Here is a 25,184-nt window from a genome sequence, read left to right as displayed (position 1 = left end):
TATTTGATTGGACATTTCCATTCGTTGTTATCACTCAATAATTTGGCTCTACTTATTGGATCTCTTGCAACGAATTGGTCTTGGTCAACGTCTAAGCCTTGTCTATTCCACTCTTTCCTAGTCAATAACTCCTATAGTATTTTAGTGTACCTTTGGGGGCCATATGCTATATCAAGCATTATTGGGCCCTTATAGTATCTTGTGTAATCTCGCCCATAGATTTTTTATGTAATGATTAAGGTTTCACAATTTTTTAATACGTGTATTGACCTCTACCAAATAATCATCAAGAGTATTCTTTGTTGCGTTAAAGGTGCCATCACTCATGGGTTAACTATTTGCAGGTCGATTAGTCTTGGTATTCATTCTTATGCACATGTTCATTGAGCTAGCTCTCCCTTTGATCGTCGGATCTGGTGCTGTCTCATTCCTTCAGTTTGTTCTGATTCCGATGAAGGATACTATATTCCGCCTATCTACCGCAAACCATTATGTGTTTTATCGGCCCAATCTTACTAGTTGGGGTCCCGAGGAACAACATACAATTGTTCGTTCTAGCATCAAGGCACGGTAATGTGTTGTTGCTCTCACTTACATATCGGCTTCATGAGATGCCTATTTGTCTTCTTATTGCGGTGTGACAATCAATATCAGCAACACATAGTTAGCGGCCAACCTAGTGTTTCCTTAGCGTATGAAACAACTTGAGATTGACTACGAGACATGCTTGTAGGATAGATTAGTACTATTAAGATCATAGATCTTCTTACCAATGAGTCGTCTTCCATACGATTTAGCACTCCCTAGTCCAAACTCCAAACTAGATGTTGTACATGTTTAGCTTGAAGAGACATATTAGAGTAGTTGTTTCATAGCAGTTAGTTGGTTAAATTACCATTAAATCATTTTGTTACCTATGGCACACATTTTTATCACCTCATCATTATTAGTCCATGAGAGATTGCTTTGATTTTCTCTTAGTTATTTCTCTTTTTCACTATTTTCACACATACAAGAATCATGTATGTAACATACACTTTACAATTTAATATTGTTCTGGAGACCTTACAAAATCATCTTATCGATACCAAAGATTTGAATCCATCACTCAACATAAAATATTATTGAATTGCTAGAAGTACATTCTATGAACAAATTACCTTTCTCATGTTCTAAGCTCAACACTTTGTACTTCAAACCAGCTTAGTAGACATAGCCCTTAACAAACATTCCCTTTTTCGCCTCCTCAGACTCGCCCTCACCGGTGTATTTCCCAAGCTGAGCTAGGGAGTTTGCGCTAGCCCGCACCAGAAGAGCATCCTGGGCCGCTTTCACATTCTCGGGCCTTCCTCCCCATGTCTTGAGGCAAGTGTTCTGAAGGGCACGCGCGTATGAGAATGACACGTGCCATGGGTTCGGGCTTTGGTTCATTGCATTCAAGTTGAGTCTAGCTTCCACCTCAGATTGCCCACCGGACAAAAACTGCAATATGATGAATACATCAAGATTTTCAACTATACAACTTATTCATGCTAAGGGTGAGTAGATAACAACCCAAAAAAATGAACCGTAACCAAATTAACCAACATAATCAAATCGAAATAACCGAACGATACAAAAAACTACGGTTCGGTTTTGTGTTGGTTCAGTTCTGTTTAGACATAATGGAAAACATGAAAACATGCCTGATTGCAGCAGTACAGGCCAACAGAGAATCCAGATGGAGACACAGCAATAAGTTCTGACATGATTGCCATCTTAGTCTGGTTCCTCCTTAAGGTGCAATCTAATGATGGTGATGATAAGAAACCGACAAGGGAATCGGTTATGGAGAGGGAGGCGAGATTGATGTTATGTGCTATTAGGGTTTGTGAAATTGTCTAACCTTTTAACCTCCACATTATTCTCCTTATATATGCACCCAGGAGGAAACCCTAATTAGTTAATAAGGGTAATTAGGCCCATCAACAATTACCAACTAATTATTTAATAGGATTGTTATATATTTTGATCCATATAATGTAAATGATTATAATGGCTACTAGATTAAATATAGAATAAATTTTTTTAATCTTACATTCTCCCACTTAGCCGAGTAATCATTTACTATGAGTGTTAGATAAGCCTGATCAGGAGTTAACACTCATTTTAGCCTTAAACAAGTACTATAGCAGAAAAATACAGCCGTTGAATCATTATGCGACTCAGGACCCCCATTAATCATACTATAGCCTTAATTTAAAACCTAATCGTTATGATCAAAAAATGCATAAGCCCTTTGTTTGATTTGTAACTTTATTTGTCTATATGCCATTATGCCGGCTTGACATATTCTTAGAGACATACAAAATCAAACTGATGAGGAAAATTAACTAATACTTAGTCATTCATAGTACGATATGCAATTGCGCACGACCATTAATTAATACCCGTCTATGAGCTCTCCTAATAAGACTTATGGGTAATAGCCCTTCAGTTATAGGATCCTTAAGCATATCATGAATGTATTCGATACAAAACTTAGTTTCCTCAATTCGAATAATTAATTGCGTATCGAAAATTTAATGCAGCACCTCTTGAACTGTTACTGTTCAAGGAGTCATGGTAGCTGACTTTATCACACTAATTCTTCAAAACATTAATTATATGGAGTTAATAAACTTATGAGTCCACTGATAAATTTCCAACAACATTTAGTGACTATATTATGTCGTTATAACTTAGGTTGTTGATATCAGTCCATTATGACTCCTCCATGAGATAGGTTTTTCCTGCTGACATAAAGATATACCCGAAATTACATTTTGTAATCTTTGAATATCACAAAGTTAGAGTAATAAACCGGTTTTAATTCTCACTTCTTCTTTAAATTGTAGTCTCTCGTTTCTTTTAAAGATATTGTAATACTCCATTAGATGCTACACATTAATCTAGACATATCTAGTGTGTTGCAATGTAAGTAGTATCTAAACGAGTATAGACTTAAACTTACATAAGGCTTCCAATTAATGAAGCATAAGGAAATAATTTCATTTATCCTATTATCCTCTAAAGGAGAGCAGTATTTTGTTACATATGTAAGGACCCATTTAATGTTAAACTTATGGAACGAAACTAATATCCCATTGGGTCTATCTCGGTACGTTATGATATCTATTACATAAGAGACATCTCTGAGATCTATTATATCAAAGTTTGTGTTAACAATGCTTTGACTTATGTAACATATACTTGTCAAAAGAATATCATCTATATAGGCAAGTTTATCTTAGTTGCTCCCATTCATTTTGAGGTAGGTTCGTTAATCCACTTGATTCTTGATGAAAATAATTACGTTAGCTTTTCATCACATTATGATGTTTGCATTAACCCATACATGGATATTATTGGCTTACAAATAAAGTGTTCTTTAACCTTCAGTTTGAAACTTTAGGTTGTTATCTAATGAACATGTAAATGTGTCAGCCATTTGATAGGAAAAATTGTTTTTAATATTCATCTAATGTAGCTTTAAACCATTATAAGCTACTAGAACAATGATGATCCTCAAATAAATCTTTGATAATTTATCTCTTCCTAAGTATAACCTTTGACAATCAATCATGCTTCTTAGTGTCTTAATGTTTATATCAGGATTTGGTTTAGTTATGAACACTCTTAGGTAATTCATCAAATCCCAAACGTTACACGAACACATAAAATCAGTTTTACTAGAAAACTATTTTATTCCATTCAGATGATTGATTTACGCTAATGGCTTGATTTTAAGAGATAGGATCATTAAACATTTCCAAAAATCCATTTCAACTTCACTAGGGAGGTTATGTAATCATCAAAGTTAGTAGGCTTTTAAACCTAGATGACCTCCTGAGTTGATTATTGGGTTCATTAGAAGTTTCAGTTTTATGGATTAGCTCTTGGTTAGGTTGCTATCATTTTCATTCTAAGTTTGTAAGAGTTGGTGCAGTATGGTGTACAAGAGGTGTAATCGGAGTTAAATTCGGAGTGAAATTTAATGACACTCTTCCCCCCGCCTCTTGTATTCCTTGCAAGTCATGATAAGGACTTTGACTGCTCCTACTGACCTTAGAAATCTTTAGGAACTCAGCATGCTTAGGGTCAATATTTAACGACCAACAAATTCTAATAGAGAAAACAAATTAATGACGTTAGTCATTGTGATTTCTCTTGTTGAGGATTATGTTAGTTTAGGTAAGAAATCTAAGTGTGCCCACAATTAAGCAACAATGAACCTTTTGTAAGAGTAGCATTAGATTTTAAGGAGACAAGTATTGATGGAACAGTGTCATGATGGAGCGGTGTCTTGTACAAGAGATGCAAATTTAGGTAATGTAAAATTTTCACTCCCCCACCTCTTGCAACTATTACAAGTTATTATTAAGACACTTAATGCTCCCACTGATCTTTAATATCTCTAGAATGCTACAAGAGAAGTTTCAATGAGCTACGTGACGTGGGAACCTATCACATATACGTTAGAATTTATTTGATTTCTTTAATGTCCAGATATCATAAGAAACTTTAGGGACATATTTAATAGAAATCTTATTAAGTACATATATGAATAGAGTTCTTCTAAGACAGTGGGCCATATGTGACAAAATTTAGATAGAAGTTGATAGTCTGTTAAATGATAAATGAATTATGTCTGAATATTCCATTTGGAATAAGTTCCACGAATGTCAATGAATGACTTATGATGGACCCATGCTTATTCCTTAAGCCAAGTCATATTTTAGGGCTTTAACGTCATGATTTAAAATCACTTAAAATGAGATTAGATGAAAAAATCATCCTCATTAACCATGTTATGATTTCTCATGAATTTTGGTTATAATGGATGAAATTTATAAGTCTCATTTTCCTTTTGTCAAATTCTCATTTGCATGATGACAAAAGTTGTGAAAAAGTAAGGTATCGTCTAGTTTCATCTTAGTAATGTTTCTATCCAGATATTTAGAACAAATAAGAGGAGAGTTTAAGATAAGTATGACTTTATGTTGACTATACAAACCTCACAACCTTCATAACATTGCTTAATCATGATACTATATTCTGATTAATCTTCAGAATATATAAGGTATCGAAAGGCGTTGTTAGAAGACTGCTTATTATGGTTCTCATAGCCTTAACAATTAATTTTGTCACTAACTCTCATGTTAGTTATTTGTTGAGTTCTGGTAAGGAAACATATGGAACTAGAGTCAACTAATCATGTGTTAATTGGAATATTAAAATTAGCAGGCTTAAATATCATTAGTAAGTGACTATATAATTAATTTATCCAACTGTTCTTTAGAATAATGGATAGTCTCGTTGCTTATGCCTAGTCTAATAACATAATTATGCAGTGAGATTTTCCCTTGAAGAACCTTAACGTTGGGATTAGCACTTGTAATTTGTCTATGGACCTTAGAACAATCCTCTCTTAAGGTTTTAGTGGTTGTAAGGTGAATAACATCTTATTTTCCAGTTTCAAACATTTATTTCTATGTACATATGTTGCTTATCAACACACTCGTTATACTTTGGTATTTTTGAGTGTTATAGTTGATTTGTAAGGCATCAAATTGTACAAGTGAAATCTTAGTATGTAATGTACTAGAAAAATATACTTATTTCCATGTGTAAGCCCTTAACTTTATGGGTCATGGTATTGTACATTGTTATGTATTCACATATACCACTTAGCTTTATAATTTATAATTTTAAATGAAGACATGCATCTTAGGAGTTCTAGTGATTATTCCACAATTATAGATTAGTCTTAGAAAAAACTGAATCTGGAATAACCTTTTAGTGACAGCACTTATGTTACAGAGTTCTTAATTATCATAAGAGACATCATGTTTGATTTGTCCTATTCAGCATGCTCTACTTTTCTTCTGTAGTGCTTTATCAGAAGAGAGCAATAGGATCATCGTGTCTTAAGAGATAATCAAGGATTTAATTTAAGAGCTAATTCTTATAGAAACTTTAAGAAAAACATTTTAGGTTTAGGAATTAGAGTGGATGAGATATAGATTTATAGAAGAAAATTATAGTGAGTAAAATTATGGGTACTAAGAATAAGGCAGACGAAATGATCATAAAAATTAATTGAGGATCATTAATATAAGGATCATTGTGTGAAGAGGTTGTGATATATCTATTACTAACATCAAAATAATAGACTACTTAAAGTTCTACTTAAACGAAAACAAATCAGCTTTGGCCAGAAGTGTAATCATTTAAGCATGTGTGCAAAGTGGTTGTAACAAATCAGCTTTGGCCAGAAATTGAGACAATCACTTTAGTTATGCACTTGTTAAGTATGCCATCTATGAAGGAATTAAATCAGCTTTGGCCAGATATTAAGACATTCATGTTTATGATGCACACTTAACATAGCTTTCGTAATACTTGAACGATAAGTAGATGCATCAAATCAGCTTTGGCCAGAAGTGACACATCAGAAGCTCATTCAAGTTAAGCCATTTTGGTTTTGTAAAACATTATTTGATCCTCATTAATTAACTAAGTAATTACAAAAACCAATCATTTAATAGCAAATCACTTGTTAGCGCGGATCGAACTCCGCGGTGAGTTCGCTGGGGTTTGCAGGGGGACAGCGTGCCCCCGCACGGGGTTCGGGGCGGAGCCCCGAGCTAAATCTTAGTTCACATTAAACAGCCTAAAATAATGAGGTTTCGAGTGGGATCTTGAGTCAGTTATGAGGTCTCGAGTGAGATCTCGAGTCAGTTATGAGGTCTCGGGTGAGATCTCGAGTCAAGTCTCGACTCAGCTTATAACATTATGAGGTCTCGACTCATTAATGGTCTCGAGTCGCAACCTCAGTGTCTCGAGTCGTAATCATGGTCTCGACTGCTGTGAATTATCAGATCTCGACTCCTTATGAGGTCTCGAGTCACAACCATGGTCTCGAGTTGTGACCTTTATGGTCTCGAGCCGAGACCTTTGTCTCGAGTTGTACAGATTTAAGCCCTTAGTCGAAACCTCAGTGGTCTCGAGTCGAGACCTTATGATCTCGAGTCAAAATCGTTGTCTCGAGTTGTAAACATTTGAGAACACTTATGATTTCGAGTCGAGTTCTTGTGGTCTCGAGTCGAGACCTTTATCTCGGGTGGTTAAAACTTATCTCGAAACTTCTGTTACAGCTATTAATGTGAAAACATAACCGAAAATTCGAATTGTTAGGGATTTTGAGATATGGTTTCCTGTTTTAGTGATGATCTAATTTTATCATAATATTTCGAAAATTATAACCGTATATCTTTTAACAGTTTTCGAATGAACTTAACAGATTAAATTGGATCAAACAGGGAAATAACACTCAAAAAACCAAATTATATTCCAAAACATAAAGGAATTTCGAATTTTCCTAAGAACACATGATGAACCCTAAAAATAAAAATATGATTCTGGAACCCGAAACCTGAATTTTAAGGCTTTAAACAGATTTCGGTACAATTAAGATTCACCACTATGATTCCGAGTCATTTAAAAAACATTCTTTTCCCGAAAAACATTGATCTCGGCACATATGACCCGAAAACAGCCGTGAGTTTTATTGAGTTTTCAAAACTTCTGTTTTGCAGATTTCAATCCCAGAATAATGGATACGAAAACAGAACTGACTAATCAACATATGCTCTGATACCACATGTTGGTTCAGTTCTGTTTAGACATAATGGAAAACATGAAAACATGCCTGATTGCAGCAGTACAGGCCAACAGAGAATCCAGATGGAGACACAGCAATAAGTTCTGACATGATTGTCATCTTGGTCTGGTTCCTCCTTAAGGTGCAATCTAATGATGGTGATGATAAGAAACCAACAAGGGAATCGGTTATGGAGAGGGAGGCGAGATTGATGTTATGTGCTATTAGGGTTTGTGAAATTGTCTAACCTTTTAACCTCCACATTATTCTCCTTATATATGCACCCAGGAGGAAACCCTAATTAGTTAATAAGGGTAATTAGGCCCATCAACAGTTACCAACTAATTATTTAATAAGATTGTCATATATTTTGATCCATATAATGTAAATGATTATAATGGCTACTAGATTAAATATAGAATAAATATTTTTAATCTTACATTTTGAATATTTTGGAAACCAAAATTTACGGTTTGGTTTCGGTTTTGAATTTTTGAAAAACCGAACCAAACCGAGAAAAAAAACTTGTTTCTTTTTTATTGTTTGTTACTGAATTTTGTGGAGTATAACTTTTGTTTTGAATTGAGTAATTTATAAGAAATTTAACAAACAATCCAAAGTAGTATTTAGGCACAGTTTTTAATAATTAATTAATCACTAAAAAAAACTTTTAAGCCCAAATTTATGATTTCGGGCCATTTATTTGTCCCAAAAATTTCAAACTCAAGTGTTCAAAAAAAAACGGGCCCATTATGAAAACCAAAAACCAGAAAAACTGAAAAGGACGGTTTTTAAAAAAACAAAAAACCGAATTTTCATTTTTTAGTTTGGTTTGAGCTCAAAACCGACCCATGCACACCCAAAATTTCATGCATATTCATAACACGAATGAATGAACACACGTGCACGCACAAGAAGTAGAAACTTGCCATGATTCCTGGAACCGCGGGTGGGATTCTTTGTTTGAGGAGTTTAAGAGTGTAATTAGCAACTTGTTGAGGGGTGGCTCTTTCCTTGCAATCGGCTCCGGGGGTAACCATGCTCGGCTTTAAAAGGATTCCTTCAAACAACACATTGTTCTCAACAAGATAGAAGAAAACCTCAGCCCACACCTTCTTTGCGACCTCGAAAGTTTTGTCGATTCCATGTTCACCATCCAGCAAAATCTCTGGCTCCACAATGGGGACCAATCTGTTGTCCTGAAAGTGAAAACCCAACATTTTGACATTTCAAATATTTGGAAACCACATCTAACAAACATATGGATAAATTACACTTTCCGTCCTTTATGTTTGTATCGAATTGTAATCGATAGCCTTTAACTTCAATAATTACAGTCACAATCCTTTATTTGAAGAATTCGTTACACCTTTCGTCCTTTACCACTAACTAGGTTAAAAATTTAAGTTATGTCTGATCATGTGACTTGCACATAAGGGTAGATCGGTAATTTTACTTATTTATTTAAAAAAATAAAAAAATTATATAATATACACATACAACTACAGTATCCCAGCCAACCTCACCACCACCAAATTCAGCCACCACCACTACAGTATCCCAGCCACCATCACCGTATCCCAGCCACCACCACCACCGAATCAAGCCCCACCACCACCAGCCGCCGTATGTTACTATATAATTATCTAATCATACATAATCACCTTTCTATAGGAGAATGATGAGCCAAAAGAACCATTTTATCAAAATTATCATATCATAAATCCACTCAAAATATGAAAAAAAAAAAAAAAAACAAACAGTTGATACCGATCATTTTTTCTATTATGTTTCTTTTATTCTTTTGAATGTTATAAATAGAATTTCTGCATTTGTGTTGTGCATTTGTTTTTCTAATTATCATACATACAGTTGGCAATTTCTTTGTGAAACTTTATTATAAGCAAAAGGTTTTACTAATAATAAATTAATAACATGATCCTTAAACTTGATTTTTCTTAATGTTGAAGCTTGAAGGCATCATACTTCGCTTAACTTTTGTAAATGTTGCAGTAACATTATTATATGTTTCGGTCAACAAATATTTGAAACCCCCAACAATACCTGCAACAACTGAAGAACCCACCACCGCCGAGTCCAATAACTCCAATCTCAGATCTGTTTCTCCCCATCTCTCTTCAACAACTGCAATCAATTCTGGTTCAGAACTTTCATCAAGCACCTCATGCAATTGTTGTAGATTTGTTGACTTCACCCCCTCACGATCTTTTGGTCTTTCATAAACTTGTGGTTTTGAACAGATTTCACTCGTGATCTCATTTCCACCATAAGGAGACCGCCGCCGGCGCTGGTGTGAGCTCCGGCCATAGCCTCTGACCGCACATATTCAACGTAATTCTTGCACCAACATACTCGTCTTCATCTACTAATCAAAAGCCCTAACATCTTAATGTCTAACTATGATTAAAGAAATCGAATTTTGGGATTGTTATAAGGGTGAGGGGGCACTCCCCTAAGAGGGGAGTCCCCTCTCTTACGCACACCCAATCAGGTTATGCCACGTCAACTCCCCTCACACCCCAATTTGATGGCGGCACTCCCCTCTTAGGTGACTTGTTTTTTTATTAAAAAAAATTTCATTGGTTGATTGAATGGGGGGCCACCTTCTCTCTCCTCCCCTCTTCGGTGCTGGCTCCCCGATTTGGCCTCCCGCCTTGATGGCGGCACCGCCCCTCTTCGGCGAACTTGGTCCCCGCATGGGGTCACCAAGGGTGCCCCCCTCACCCTAAGTTGGTTGTTCTAGGGTTCTTATGTGGTAGGGTTGGTGGTGATTGTCAGGGTTATTTAGAGAGAGAAAGACTTATTGTATCTAGATAGAGAATGGATTTAAGTATTATTTTTGTGTTCTTTATTAAAATATATTTTAAATAATTTGGTAATTGGTAAAAAGACTAAATTACCCTTATGTGACTAAAGTAACTGAAAATTTTAACCAGGTTAATGCTAAAGGACGTATGTTGTAGTGGGTTTTACAAATAAAGGATTGTGACTGTAATTATTGAAGTTAAAGGCTATCCATTGCAATTCGATACAAACATAAAGGACGAAAAGTGTAATTTTTCCCAAACATATTGTGTATGAAGTGGGTTGTGTTACCTGAGAAATAGCAGCGTAACGAGCCAAACCCAATGCTGCTTCCTTGACTGCAAGCGCCGATGGACCATTTGGAATGCTCACAACCGTACGCCTGAAAATTCAAGTGAAGAATATATAAGCACTCACCAAATGTCAAATGAATCGAATCAAGCCGAGCCCAAGCTCCAGCTTGACACATTTAACTTATAAGAGCTTGAACTCGTACAAGGTCGGCTCAACCTATTTGGAGGCCTAAAGCGAAATAAAAATTAGGGCCATTTCTGAAAACTTTTAACATTTTTAAATGACCAACTTCATACTTTGGATTTTGATTTTACATAGAAATATAGAAAAAAACATACGAAAAGGAGGAGGAACATGACTACGGAGATAAACTCTCGGTTATGATTTTGATTCAGTGTTGATAATCATGGAACAACCAAACATTATAGTCATTAAAACTTGAAATTATCAATTAAAAAAATATGCTCCAAGGATTCTAACCAGTGTCTGTGTCTGTAGAGTGAAAGTTGGGATTCTTACCACTACAATCCAACAATATTAATCCTGAAACTAAATATTAATATCTATATTAAATTTATATATTTTTTTTAAATGGAGGCCCTAAAATTTTGAAGGCCCAAAGCCCTTGCTTCACTTGAATGGCCTTTGGGCCGGCCCTGAGCTCTTAAGTAGTTTTTCAAGCTCGACCTTGGCTCGCCCGTTTATAATATGTTACATTAATATACTTGTAAATGTATTTTTATAAAGAGTTAAATGACATTTTAGTCCTTGTGGTTTGAGCCATTTTGTCAGTTTAGTCCAAATGTTTCATTTTTTGCATATGGGTCCAAAAAGGTTCACTGTTACCATTTTAGTCCACTGGGTTAACTTCATCCATTATTTCTGTTAACGAGAAGGGCGATTCGGTCATTTTATATGGTCGAATTGTCTTTCTAGTTAACAGAATTACATATAAAATGACCGAATTGCCCTTCTGGTTAACAGAAAAAATGGATGAAGTGAACCTAGTGTACTAAAATGGCAACAATGAAACCTTTTTGGACCCACATGAAAAAAATGAAACATTTGCACTAAACTGACAAACTGGCCCAAACCACAGGGCCTAAAATGGCATTTAACTCTTTTATAAATAACATTATATATAATATTTACTTATTTTTTTCTTAATTGTATATATGATTATATTTATTACTTAACTAGTGTTTAATACTCGCGTTGCGGGCACATAAGTCGTAAAACCGTACTAAGTAGTAAGCAAACGACGTTAAAAATTTGTAAAACAAAAACATTAATCTATACTGCCACGTGACGTAAAATGTAGGGTATAAATTGTAAAACAAAAATTCATGTGACGTAAAACATAGACAAATATAAACACAAACTTATACTGCAAGTTGGCATAAAATATAGATAAACTCGAATTTATACCGAAAAAATTTTAACATAACAAAAAAAAACACAAAACTTGAAGACCATATAAACCATTTTAACTAAAAACAATAAAAAAAATTCACTAAAAACTATAAAAAAAGAGAGTTAATTGCTCGGATGGTCCCTGTGGTTTCACGTTTTTTCACGTTTAGTCCCCACATTTTGAAAATAGCATATATGCTCCCTATGGTTTGTCATTTTGTTACTCGGATAGTCCCCCAACGTTAACTCTGGGGACTATCCGAGTAACAAAATGACAAACCATAGGGAGCATACCTGTTATTTTCAAACTAACTGACATCTACTCAGGGACTATCCGAGTAACAAAATGACAAACGATTGGGAGCATGTAACATCCCGATTTTTTCATGGTATTAAAATATATATAATCTTTCAAGTAAGTTTGTATTGGTGGAAATAGTATTTTTTAACACCCCAAAAAAATACTAAATTTCGGTTATCATGTTTCATTATGATATTAACATGAAGTATTGTAACTAGGTATATTGAACCTAGTTAAAATATTAGTTATCTATTAGTGAAAATAGTGCTTTGACCAAACTAGATAACTAACCAAAACATAAGGGCCAAAAGTGAATATGCTAGAACCTTAGATAAATAAAAACACAAAAAAAGAAAGGGAAAAAGAAAAGGGCGTGACCAGGAGGTCACCCCTGTGCGACGCATGACAAGGAAGAAGGAGAAGGAGACTGATTTCACATGAGGATCACAAAATTGGAGGGTTGAAGTCTCGATTATGTCTTCTTTGCTTGATTCTAAGGCTCTAGTAAGTGATTTCATATGTTGTTTGATGAAATTCAAAGTAGTGTTCTTCATGGTTTTTGTTCAAACCATGAAATTAGGGTTAATTGTGTGTGATTTTGGTGTTGAACAACCATAGTGTTTATGCTAAACTGATTTATTGTAACTTTTGAGTTATGGATTCATGTTGCATGTTATGATTTGGGTTCAAATTCAAGATTTGGTGATTAGGGTAGAGATGTATGAAAACCATGTGTGAAGTTGCTGACCAAAATTTGAGTAGAAACTAATGATCCTAAAACAGCGATGATTTTGTTTAAAAACATAAAAGATGATACTATTTGAGAATTACAAAGAAAGTAGACATCTTTAATGATGAATTGGGTGCATGAGAGTTCATATAAGCGTAAAAATGGTGGAATATAGTTTATGCCCGCAAGGTGTTTGATTAAATGCCTAAACCAAAATAAAAGTGAGATTTTGAAAGTTTTGCCATGTTTACTTGATTTTTAATGATTTGCTAAGAATTACTTAGTGTTTTGTAAACATAAAGCTTTGGTGAATCTAATGGTGAATGAGATTAACATAAAGTACATATGTAAATGTTATTTTCACTTGATCCTCCAAACGGGTCACTTGAGTGAATGAGTTAATTGGGTTGGATTATAACCCAAACTTATACACATTGGTTAGTCGATGAAGTTGTGGTGAAAATGACCCATATGTTATGACTAAACACAAATGCGTGATAACGGGTCAAATGGATGTTGATAAACCAATTAACAAGTTTCGGGTAAAAGAATGATTTAGAACACATGCTTGATGATGGGTTGGATAAGTAACTAGGTATTATGAGATAAATGCCCATGTTACGTGTTCTAATGATTTGCAAGTTTGATTTGTTGTCAAGATAGGTGGCATAACGTTTGGATGGCAACAGGTCAAACGGGTGATAAAGCAACAACATTCCTACGGGCAAAGGTGAGTGGCTCGTGTATGTTTGGAGTCGCATTGATTTAAATAGTCTTATTGTTGGCTTAAATTTCTTATGGTTAAGGTGGTTTAATGAAACTTATTGAATATGGTTTAACTTAACAATAACGTATTGTTTTAGCGATGTTTTGGGGGTTTTAACCCATCAAGAAAGAGTACATAATGTTAATGGGTCGAGATACCCAAATGCTGAAAATTCAGCTTATTTCCATATTTTTGCTAGTCTTTAAAAATTCATAGAAAATCAACCGAATGTCCGTTCGGGGCGTATTTTATATCCACGGAAAGGTCTCGAAGTCACCGTTAATAGAATTTTCGTTTGAAGTGAAATACTCACTATAAATATGGGAAAATACTGAATTACTACAGCTGCATAAAGCTGAGTGAAAAACATAAATTTTATAGTACTTGCATAATCTTAGGGAATTTATAAAGAACCAATGGGATGTGATTATGTTGTTGTTTTAAACCTCTATTTAGCTATATATATATATATATATATATATATATATATATATATTACATGAGTTGAGGTGAGTGATTCCTTGAATATGGATGTGTATGCTAAACTAAAAAGTCATGGGTGTTGTAACCTGCATGTGCAAAAACATGTGTTCATTTAGTAATTTAGTAGTGCTTATGAATGAATGACACTTGTGTCATAAAAACTATATAACATATTGGAGTATGTTATGAATACATGTATGAATTATTAAGAGTATTTTAGATAATAATGATTGTTGATAATCGTATATATTGTCTAATGAATTACACATAGATATGTGGCAGTTTACCATTTTATTTATATTGACCGAATCAATTCGATAATGGTTTACTTTGAAGTTTCCTTGATTCTATATTAGCAGGGATATACATGAGATATAAAAAAGGGGCATCCATATTAGATTGGAGAAAGTCACAAAATGTGTGACTCGAGATAATGAAGTGGTGGCTCGATATTGTTTCGTTGGGCATTATGAGCATTGAATACTCCGTTATGTTTGGTACAAAATCATATTATGAGTCCTCACTTAACAAAAGCTAATATTTTGATGTTTTAAATGTAGGTGATAAGTCATGAAAATCAACGGGGTGACTTGAACCAGAATCATGAAAGAAGAAAACATCTCACAAGTCATTCACCAATAATTCGGTTCAATCTATATATATTAGTCATAATTATGCTTACCGTAGGAATATATAATTTCTCGGTTGAGGCTAATAATATGGTAATGTTATATGACAGATTCGGGTGGTAGGAAGGCGAAAGTGATCAAGTTTTTGAAGCGGGTCAACGATGTGAAGATTTAGTGATGCCTTGTTCACTAAGTAATATGGGTTTTCTTATTGGGTCAACTTGACTTAGTTAGTTGCATTTTAGAGTTTAACTTTAATGTTTATTTTAGCCAAGTGCTAGTATGTCAATGTAGTAGTGGGTTATATTTGTTTTATAAAAACCTTGGTTAATAAGTAGGTATTGTTTTCGTAAGGATTGGTCGTGATGCAAACGAGTCATGGCGAAATTTTCTAAAAGTGTGTTTGTAATTATTTTATTAATCCGATTATGTGGATTAATAGATTTTAGGAATATTAACCTTTATTAGGTAATATTAACAAAAAGAAAAATCTGGGCCTATTTGTCGCAAAGTATTATAATATTGTTTTTAACAAGTCGGGCGTTGCAAGTTGGTATCAGAGCCGTGGGTTGAGAGAATTGAATATGAAGTGGTATTCAAACTCAACCTTAGTGCTCTTATGGGGAGATGAAAGTTGACCCGAGACTTGATCACGAAGCCAAAGACGGCTAAGGCGGCCTAAGGCCTAACTAAGTTACCGGTATTGATAACGAGCTACTCGTTTCAACGAGTAATATAGAATGCTTTGTATTATCGTACAGGCTCTTATTAAATTGTAATGTTACTAATATTTTTTTGAATATTTCAGTGGTATGATTCTCGCATCTGAAGATGGTAGGAATTTGATGATCCACCAGACGTGATGGTAGAAGGGTCGGAAGTATGAAGTAGGGCATGCTCATCAAGGACCTAAGCCAAGTGATGATACCGAATAAAGGACAAATGGCAATGAAAGTTCATCAGAGCGAGTATCACCCAGGTGCACACTTTAATTTATTGTATGAATAATAGTATGCAACATTTAAGTAATGAATGACGATTGCATACGGAATTAAGGCTTGGGAAAATTGGATATGATACCCATCCAGGGTGATGCTCCCAAGAGAAATTGGGCGGGTAATACGCATCATTCATAATTGTGAATAATTAAAGTACAAAAGACTTCTGATTTAGAAACTCGGACGAGGGTGACCATCCAAGTAGATATTCTTAGTAGGATCTTACTGAGGAAAAGTAACGATTACATTGATGAATGCGATTGCATAAAAGTTTTATAAAAAGAAAACATTCTACATGTTTTGAGAAGAAAATGGGTTAAACTAATAATTGTTAAATAACAATAAAAAGTGGTTTTACCAAAAAAAAATCGGAGACACGAACATGAACTAAGGATTTACTTACATGGGAGGTAATGTGTTAGTTATAATAAGGTCATATGTACCATGTGTTGACTGCTTACCTTGGCCAAGTAACTAGTAAACACATGATACCATGAACTTCTTAGAATAAACGCATATACGTCCAATGTAGTAAGGACGAGGTTAATGGAAATGGAATAATCCAATGAAAAGAATGTGGATGGTTTAAGCTTAAGTGCTTAAACATCATAATGGGTCAAGTAAACGTAAATACAAACCGGGTAACGGGAGCGTGAGAAATGGAGGTATTGCCCAAGTGGAAACGATCATAGTCGTGGACAATGATCGTAGAAAAGATAAAAAGGGAAAAGAAAGAAACGATGATGATAATCGTTATTCATGGTCTATAGGGCCATGAATGATGGATTCGCATGTAAAACCAATGTATAAATGACCCACGAAGTCATAGAATGGAGGTGTTGCCTATAATGATCAAACATAGTCATCGGCTATGATTGGAAAAGAATAGAAATTGTATTGATGACCTAAATGCCCATGCTTGGTTGGAAGGAGAAAGAATATTAATTTTGGCACTCACTGTCTAAAGGGCCTTATGTGACAAAGGAAAAATGAGAATGAATGGTATAAAGGGCCATGATGGGCTGACAAAAGAAAATAATAATAATAATAATAATAATAATAATAATAATAATAATAATAATAATAATAATAATAATAATAAGAAGAAGAAGAAGAAGAAGAAGAAGAAGAAGAACGAATGATCTAGAGGTTCACGAGACCCTAATAGATTCAAACATGAAAATAAATAATTTTCAAAACATAAAATGGATGTGTGACACCAAATACATTTAATGAATGACACGGGTAAAGGGTGGTCTACGGGATCATCATAACCTTCTGGTTATAAATAAAGGCAAGGGTCTGCAGGACCAATGTGACCTTCGGGTCACGGATAAAAAGAAATGCCTAAAGAAATAGCCTACGGGGTAAAATTAAAAAGGGCATGTTGGTCAATTGTGTTAAGGCGTGGGAATCGGTTACGATTCCTCGCGTAAAATAAAATTGGTAAAGAGAAAGCAATTGGTCGTCAATTCCTTGATGCGAGTAATTGACACAAGTTAAAAAAAAACGTTGAACTAAAACTTGGTTTTAGTCAGTAACGACAATTTTAACGAATGTAATAAAAGTGACATAAAGCAGATATCTACGAACATCATGGAATGAATGGTGATTGTCCACGGACATCACGAATGTAAGGCGATGATATATGGACATCATAGATAACACTTGGAGTGTAAGAACTCCAAGAGAACTAAAGTGAAGTGTAAGGACTTCATGAATGATATTAGGGTTTAAATATCCCATAATCTAAGGCAGTTAATTAAATTACAATTGTTGATGGTTGTGAGACATGTGTACGTATTAAGTACACAGAAGTACGGTGAGCGTACTTGTAAGTACACACGAAGGGCCCCTACTTACTTATTAAGTAAGCAAGTATGGAAAGGTGTTTAGTTGTTTATAAATTGTAATATGGGAATATGAATGTAGGTAAGTACGTATGAGCCCATATAGATATTTTTTTAATGAAGGAGAAGATAATACATAAATATGTCTAATTATGTGTATGATAATGGCGTTAAGCTCCTATGTGAATGAATTATGCAAGTAAAAAGAGAGAAATTAGAATGATAAATTGTAATAATAGTAGTGGTGGATGATAACTTGAAGTATACGAACTTCACGGGTGTATACATGAAGTGTCCGGACTTCATGGGGTAATAACATTGATGTCTAAGGACTTCATGGAAATGATAATAAAGATAAGTACCTCACGAGTGTCAAGTAAGATTTAATTCCCAAAAATTGTAACGTGTAAAACCATTGTTAAGTAATTGGGTAATGGTTGAAAAGTTACTTTCACGACATGTGGATGTAAAATAATTAGTAATCGTTTTCAAAACGTATAAATACTTGGAGGTGGACTAAGATGTGAACGAAAAGTTAATTAATGATAAAGGAATTAAGAGGTGTTACCATGATTGAAATAAGTATGGACTAGAGGTTGAAAAACCTCATATAAAGGAAGGGGTTCATGTTAGAACTCGTGTTTAATATGAACATGTGTTTTAAATACGTTTAAATAGAGATGTTACAGGTGGAAAGATGGAAGTCATGTGTGAGTTGCATAGGTGGTATGCAACGGGACTCAAACGAGCATGGATGAATGCTCTACTTGATCGTACACGTAAGTAAATTCTAAATGTGAAATCCATTTAATGGACACCTTTAGTTTAATGATAGTTGAATAATAGAATAACTCCTTGCTTAAGCTTAAAGGCGCAAACAAGTGGGATGGTGATTAAACTATTAGGGTAATATCCTAAGGTAGAGTATAACTCGGTTTCGAGGACGAAACCTGTTTAAGAGGGGTAGACTTGTAACATCCCGATTTTTTCATGGTATTAAAATATATATAATCTTTCAAGTAAGTTTGTATTGGTGGAAATAATATTTTATAACACCCCAAAAAAATACTAAATTTCGGTTATCATGTTTCATTATGATATTAACATGAAGTATTGTAACTAGGTATATTGAACCTAGTTAAAATATTAGTTATCTATTAGTGAAAATAGTGCTTTGACCAAACTAGATAACTAACCAAAACATAAGGGCCAAAAGTGAATATGCTAGAACCTTAGATAAATAACAACACAAAAAAAAGAAAGGGAAAAAGAAAAGGGCGTGACCAGGAGGTCACCCCTGTGCGACGCATGACAAGGAAGAAGGAGAAGGAGACTGATTTCACATGAGGATCACGAAATTGGAGGGTTGTAGTCTCGATTATGTCTTCTTTGCTTGATTCTAAGGCTCTAGTAAGTGATTTCATATGTTGTTTGATGAAATTCAAAGTAGTGTTCTTCATGGTTTTTGTTCAAACCATGAAATTAGGGTTAATTGTGTGTGATTTTGGTGTTGAACAACCATAGTCTTTATGCTAAACTGATTTATTGTAACTTTTGAGTTATGGATTCATGTTGCATGTTATGATTTGGGTTCAAATTCAAGATTTGGTGATTAGGGTAGAGATGTATGAAAACCATGTGTGAAGTTGCTGACCAAAATCTGAGTAGAAACTAACGATCCTAAAACAGCGATGATTTTGTTTAAAAACATAAAAGATGATACTATTTGAGAATTACAAAGAAAGTAGACATCTTTAATGATGAATTGGGTGCATGAGAGTTCATATAAGCGTAAAAATGGTGGAATATAGTTTATGCCCGCAAGGTGTTTGATTAAATGCCTAAACCAAAATAAAAGTGAGATTTTGAAAGTTTTGCCATGTTTACTTGATTTTTTAATGATTTGCTAAGAATTACTTAGTGTTTTGTAAACATAAAGCTTTGGTGAATCTAATGGTGAATGAGATTAACATAAAGTACATATGTAAATGTTATTTTCACTTGATCATCCAAACGGGTCACTTGAGTGAATGAGTTAATTGGGTTGGATTATAACCCAAACTTACACACATTGGTTAGTCGATGAAGTTGTGGTAAAAATGACCCGTATGTTATGACTAAACACAAATGCGTGATAACGGGTCAAATGGATGTTGATAAACCAATTAACAAGTTTCGGGTAAAAGAATGATTTAGAACACATGCTTGATGATGGGTTGGATAAGTAACTAGGTATTATGAGATAAATGCCCATGTTACGTGTTCTAATGATTTGCAAGTTTGATTTGTTGTCAAGATAGGTGGCATAACGTTTGGATGGCAACAGGTCAAACGGGTGATAAAGCAACAACATTCCTACGGGCAAAGGTGAGTGGCTCGTGTATGTTTGGAGTCGCATTGATTTAAATAGTCTTATTGTTGGCTTAAATTTCTTATGGTTAAGGTGGTTTAATGAAACTTATTGAATATGGTTTAACTTAACAATAACGTATTGTTTTAGCGATGTTTTGGGGGTTTTAACCCATCAAGAAAGAGTACATAATGTTAATGGGTCGAGATACCCAAATGCTGAAAATTCAACTTATTTCCATATTTTTGCTAGTCTTTAAAAATTCATAGAAAATCAACCGAATGTCCGTTCGGGGCGTATTTTATATCCACGGAAAGGTCTCGAAGTCACCGTTAATAAGAATTTTCGTTTGAAGTGAAATACTCACTATAAATATGGGAAAATACTGAATTACTACAGCTGCATAAAGCTGAGTGAAAAACATAAATTTTATAGTACTTGCATAATCTTAGGGAATTTATAAGGAACCAATGGGATGTGATTATGTTGTTGTTTTAAACCTCTATTTAGCTATATATATATATATATATATATATATATATATATATATATATATATATATTACATGAGTTGAGGTGAGTGATTCCTTGAATATGGATGTGTATGCTAAACTAAAAAGTCATGGGTGTTGTAACCTGCATGTGCAAAAACATGTGTTCATTTAGTAATTTAGTAGTGCTTATGAATGAATTACACTTGTGTCATAAAAACTATATAACATATTGTAGTATGTTATGAATACATGTATGAATTATTAAGAGTATTTTAGATAATAATGATTGTTGATAATCGTATATATTGTCTAATGAATTACAACATAGATATGTGGCAGTTTACCATTTTATTTATATTGACCGAATCAATTTGATAGTGGTTTACTTTGAAGTTTCCTTGATTCTATATTAGCAGGGATATACATGAGATATAAAAAAGGGGCATCCATATTAGAATGGAGAAAGTCACAAAATGTGTGACTCGAGATAATGAAGTGGTGGCTCGATATTGTTTCGTTGGGCATTATGAGCATTGAATACTCCGTTATGTTTGGTACAAAATCATATTATGAGTCCTCACTTAACAAAAGCTAATATTTTGATGTTTTAAATGTAGGTGATAAGTCATGAAAATCAACGGGGTGACTTGAACCAGAATCATGAAAGAAGAAAACATCTCACAAGTCATTCACCAATAATTCGGTTCAATCTATATATATTAGTCATAATTATGCTTACCGTAGGAATATATAATTTCTCGGTTGAGGCTAATAATATGGTAATGTTATATGACAGATTCGGGTGGTAGGAAGGCGAAAGTGATCAAGTTTTTGAAGCGGGTCAATGATGTGAAGATTTAGTGATGCCTTGTTCACTAAGTAATATGGGTTTTCTTATTGGGTCAACTTGACTTAGTTAGTTGCATTTTAGAGTTTAACTTTAATGTTTATTTTAGCCAAGTGCTAGTATGTCAATGTAGTAGTGGGTTATATTTGTTTTATAAAAACCTTGGTTAATAAGCAGGTATTGTTTTTGTAAGGATTGGTCGTGATGCAAACAGGTCATGGCGAAATTTTCTAAAAGTGTGTTTGTAATTATTTTATTAATCCGATTATGTGGATTAATAGATTTTAGGAATATTAACCTTTATTAGGTAATATTAACAAAAAGAAAAATCTGGGCCTATTTTCCGCAAAGTATTATAATATTGTTTTTAACAAGTCGGGCGTTACAGAGCATACCTGTTATTTTCAAAAGGTAGGGACTAAACGTGGAAAAAGTTGAAACCATAAGGACCATCCGAGCAATTAACTCAAAAAAAGGAGGTAATACATCAATTCTTATTATATAATAATAAACAAAAAACTACAACCTTCTAAACTAAGGGTACAACTACTAAAGCATGGAACACCAACTAAGCTAAATGTACAAAACTATATGCCTAGAAATGTTATAAATTTATATTATATAAATATATATCTAAAATATTAAATAAAAGTTATTTAAGTAATAGGTTTGGTTAATGTTTAGGCTAGTGAACTCACTCAAGCTTGATAAGGGAAGCTCGAGTTGAGACTCATTTATTGAATTGCCTTTTTAGGCTCGCACTTACCATTTAGCGAAACGTGCACCCTGTTGGTAGTAAGCCGAAGAGCGCAAAGCAAGCCCATCAAGACCTTGGCACCATGACTCGTCATTCGAGCCAGCCAGCGGAACTAAACCCTGTCAAAACCAACCATTTATTAACTGCGCTATATGTCTATATATATATACACAAGAATATATATTACCTTGTCTACTTTAATACCGGGTACGATGCCTTGTTCAACAAGGATATCTACAATCTTTTTGCCATCAACAGTTGATTGGTACAAGGTCTCCTCAAAGAGGATTGCACCAGAGATGTAGTTGCCAAGGCCCGGAGGGGTAACAAGCAATGTACATTAAGCCTGACGGTTAGCTTCAGTGTTCTCAAGACCGATAGAAGCTAACCGTTTGCCGCAGGTGGCGTTTGATTCATCCATGGCCAGGATTCCTCTTCCTGGAGATGCTATAGTTTTCTACATTTTCAAAAAGAAAATCCATAGGTCGGTTTTTATGATCGATTTTTAAATTAAACTTCGTTTTGGATATTGTTTGAATTTTGAAATTCATACAGAGTATTGTCCTGGAGTTAATAGACTCAATCATCATTAAGTGGAGTTAATGACACATGTTTTCCTCTAAGATTATATTTTCTCATTTATTTGATTTTGTTCAACGTGTGAAAAGATAGAGAAACACATATTATAAAAAGCCGCTTAAGCATTCAATCATATATCACTTTTTCCTCTTAAGACTGTTTTCTTACATAAAAAATAGAGATAATTAAGCACATACCGCGGTTTTAACAAGCTCATCCGCATACGAAGCACTGACGGTTAGCGCAGAGGGTGCACCAACGCTTAAGCGCACCACAGAGCCTGATGGCTGACCAAGTGTCTGACCCTTGACCCATTCAGACTTGTCAAGAATGGCTGGGGATGACCGTAAGAGAAATGTTGAGGCCATTTTTTATATTCTTTTTAAAATTCTAAAAAAATATAAAATTTACAAAAACAAAAAAGGAGTTAATTGCCATTTTAGTCCCTGTGGTTTGGGCCAATTTGCCAGTTTAGTCCAAAGGTTTCATTTTTAACATCTGGATCCAAAAAGGTTTCATCGTTGCCATTTTGGTCCAACTGACTTAACTCCATCCATATCTGTTAAGTCTGCCAAGGGCATTTTTGTCATTTCATTTTTCTTTTTATTAACCCTTTTTTCTTAATTGCCTAAAATGCCCTTGGCAGCTTTAACAGATATGGATGGAGTTAAGTCAGTTGGACCAAAATGGCAACGATGAAACCTTTTTGGATCCAGATGTTAAAAATGAAACCTTTGGACTAAACTGGCAAAATGGCCCAAACCACAGGGATTAAAATGGCAATTTACTCAACAAAAAAGTAAGGAAAGAGGCTGCTGGGCTCTCTTCCTCTATTAGTTTGATTTGAATACCACTGACTCAATTGTGTTTGGGCTGACTAAATTTATAGTTGTGATTTATGGTTAAAAAGGATATATTTTTAAGGCTATAGTGGGTTGGTATGTTAGAGAATGACACGTGGATTGATAACTTTGCTGACATGGCAGTTGGAATGAAATTGTGGCGTGCGAATCTCAGGGTTTGTTGTGACAAAAAAGAACAAAAATCATGAACTTTTCTATGGTATACTCTCGGACCCCACCTGGTTTTAATGCGTAGAGGTTGTGATTTAACCATCTGCAATCGTTCAAAAGTTTTGATTTTTATGTGTGTTGAGAACAAAAGCAAGAATAGCATACACGGGTGGAATTTTGATTTTTGATAAATGTGTAAAAGAGTAATAGTATGGTATATGCATTGGTAAAATTTTGGCAAAATTTACACTTAAAATCAGCGAAAAAACAAGGCGGGTTCCTCTTAGGTATGAGCGTGGTACCGGTACCGAAAATACCGATATCGAAATTCACTAAAACTGGATACCGGTATCGAAATATTCGGTATGGTACGGTACCGGTATCGGTACGGGATTGGTACGGTACCGGTATTTGAAGGTAAAATTCGGTATTTTACCGGTACCAATACCGAAAATGCCAAAAAGTGGGTACCGATACCGAAAAAAATTTTGTACGGGAAATTCGGCACCGGTATAATTCCGATACCAAGTATCAAATGCTCATCCCTAATTCCTCTGACCCTAACTAAGATCCTCCACTGTTGGTGGTTGTTGGTGGTAGTGTGGTACATTGCATGTGTGAACGTTAGTATAGGCATTGGTGATACACTACAAATATTATTGATTATATTATAATGCAAAAGAAAAAAAAACATTTTAAGATACCAAAAAGTTAAAGAAAATTTTTTGTATCATAAGGTACAACCTAAAATTGAGAATAAATTATTTTTTCAAACACTAATTGTCACACCCCGACCACGTAGAACATACAAAACGTGGCGGAAACGTCGGGGAGTGTTGTAACAGAATCAATTGTTTCAAATCCATGGCAAATGAGGTTTTGTTTTATAAATCAAACATGAAAGTTTACATTGTCTAAACAAGAATCAAAGCGTACATAACATAAATTAACTAGTTCTTGTCTCGTTTTAAGTTACTAAGGCACAGGTTCGCCTAAGTATGTCTTGATAAGTCCTATGCATCATCTCCTGAAAACACATGTGAAAATAGGTACGTCAGCATAAAAATGCCTGTGAGATACATTGGTTTTGTGAAAACGGAATTCATGACTTATGTTTGAGAAAATGTTTAGTCATGAACCTCGTATTTTGCTTTGTCTTGTAAATCATTTG

At 34.4% G+C, this 25,184-nt stretch overlaps 2 long non-coding RNA genes and 1 pseudogene across 8 annotated transcripts; 2 read left to right on the top strand and 1 right to left on the bottom strand.

The window, feature by feature from the left end:
• Positions 1-1,023: 1,023 nt before the first annotated feature.
• Positions 1,024-23,863, bottom strand: LOC110911881 (annotated as a pseudogene).
• LOC110911883 lies at positions 12,875-15,461 on the top strand. Of its 4 annotated transcripts, none has more exons than XR_002577428.2 (4): positions 12,875-13,022; positions 13,912-13,978; positions 15,058-15,143; positions 15,237-15,461. It is a non-coding gene; the product is annotated as an uncharacterized LOC110911883 (long non-coding RNA). The 4 variants fall into 4 exon arrangements; XR_002577426.2 differs by having other exon boundaries at positions 12,901-13,022; positions 14,857-15,143; XR_002577427.2 differs by having other exon boundaries at positions 12,901-13,022; positions 13,908-13,978.
• Positions 19,071-21,924, top strand: LOC110911882. Of its 4 annotated transcripts, none has more exons than XR_002577423.2 (4): positions 19,071-19,384; positions 20,275-20,341; positions 21,234-21,520; positions 21,614-21,924. It is a non-coding gene; the product is annotated as an uncharacterized LOC110911882 (long non-coding RNA). The 4 variants fall into 4 exon arrangements; XR_002577421.2 differs by having other exon boundaries at positions 20,271-20,341; XR_002577424.2 differs by having other exon boundaries at positions 19,089-19,384; positions 21,435-21,520.
• Positions 23,864-25,184: the final 1,321 nt, after the last annotated feature.

Source organism: Helianthus annuus, chromosome 15 (genome assembly GCF_002127325.2).
Source record: "Helianthus annuus cultivar XRQ/B chromosome 15, HanXRQr2.0-SUNRISE, whole genome shotgun sequence".
NCBI lineage: Eukaryota > Viridiplantae > Streptophyta > Magnoliopsida > Asterales > Asteraceae > Helianthus > Helianthus annuus.
The sequence above is the reverse complement of the archived record's forward strand: the minus strand, read 5'-3'. Positions and strand labels throughout refer to the sequence as shown.